This window comes from Tripterygium wilfordii, chromosome 8 (assembly GCF_013401445.1).
Source record: "Tripterygium wilfordii isolate XIE 37 chromosome 8, ASM1340144v1, whole genome shotgun sequence".
Lineage (NCBI taxonomy): Eukaryota > Viridiplantae > Streptophyta > Magnoliopsida > Celastrales > Celastraceae > Tripterygium > Tripterygium wilfordii.
In genome coordinates this window covers 7608948-7609905 of record NC_052239.1, presented here as the reverse complement: position 1 = coordinate 7609905, position 958 = coordinate 7608948, and the positions used below count along the sequence as shown (strand labels likewise).

General features: G+C 40.7%; 1 non-coding gene across 1 annotated transcript; it reads left to right on the top strand.

Annotated features, from left to right (window-relative positions):
- The first annotated feature begins 587 nt into the window (after positions 1–587).
- LOC120004696 lies at positions 588–693 on the top strand. Its single transcript, XR_005469613.1, has one exon. It is a non-coding gene; the product is annotated as a small nucleolar RNA R71 (small nucleolar RNA).
- The last annotated feature ends 265 nt before the right edge of the window (positions 694–958 follow it).

Here is a 958-nt window from a genome sequence, read left to right as displayed (position 1 = left end):
ATCTTCAAATGACTTACCAGGTGCAACGTTGCAAAAGTGCTGGAGGATTCATAGCTCGAGCTATCTGTCCTTGGCTCGAGCCTTGAGGTGCAGTAATTGCTTGTTGGACATTGTCATTGTTACTCCATCTTAAGTTTGAATGGTCATGCCAACCCGGATTATAAGTATTGGAGTAAGGGGTTATACCTTGACCTTTGTCCCGCATAGTTAGCTTGCTCCAGCTCTGTAGAATACATGTGACAAGTTTCAGTTGTATGATCAATATTGAAACATTTAGCACATACCTCACTTTGAGTAGCTTGTCTTATTGGGAGTATGGTCTTCATCAGCATGTCTAATTTATTTTCATAGCTTTTATTTGTGATGAAGATCCATCTCGAACATTTACTTCATAAACACTCCTACTCCTTGATCCTTGCCTTTTCTCCAGTAGAGAATTGCTGAGAAATTTTCACTTAAAGTCTCAATATTTGAAAAGCCTCACTACTTGTTTATTCATGAAAGCTCCCCCACATGCTGAGTCCACTAAGACTTTGTTGGCATCGTTCAAGCCTTCATAAAAGGATTGAGCTTGGTCATCTTTGGAAAAACCATGATGAGGACACTTGCGAAGCAACTCATTAAATGCACCCATGCTTCATGAAAAGAATCTCCATCTTTCTGCTGGAAGGCATTTATCTCCTTTCTCAATTGCCTTGTTTTCTGAGCAGGGAAATACTTTGTGATGAACTTGGTAGCCAGCTGATCCCATGTGGTAATAGATCCTGCTGGCAAAGAATTTAACCACCACTTAGCATCATCCTTTAGAGAGAAGAGGAAAAAGAATTAACCTGAGTCCCTCGGCATTTAGGTGTTGGATGTTCTGTGTCCTACACAGATCATAGAATTCCCGAAGGTGCATGTTCGGATCCTCCATCGACTTTCCATAAAAGTGTGGTACAGAATTGATCAATTGAGG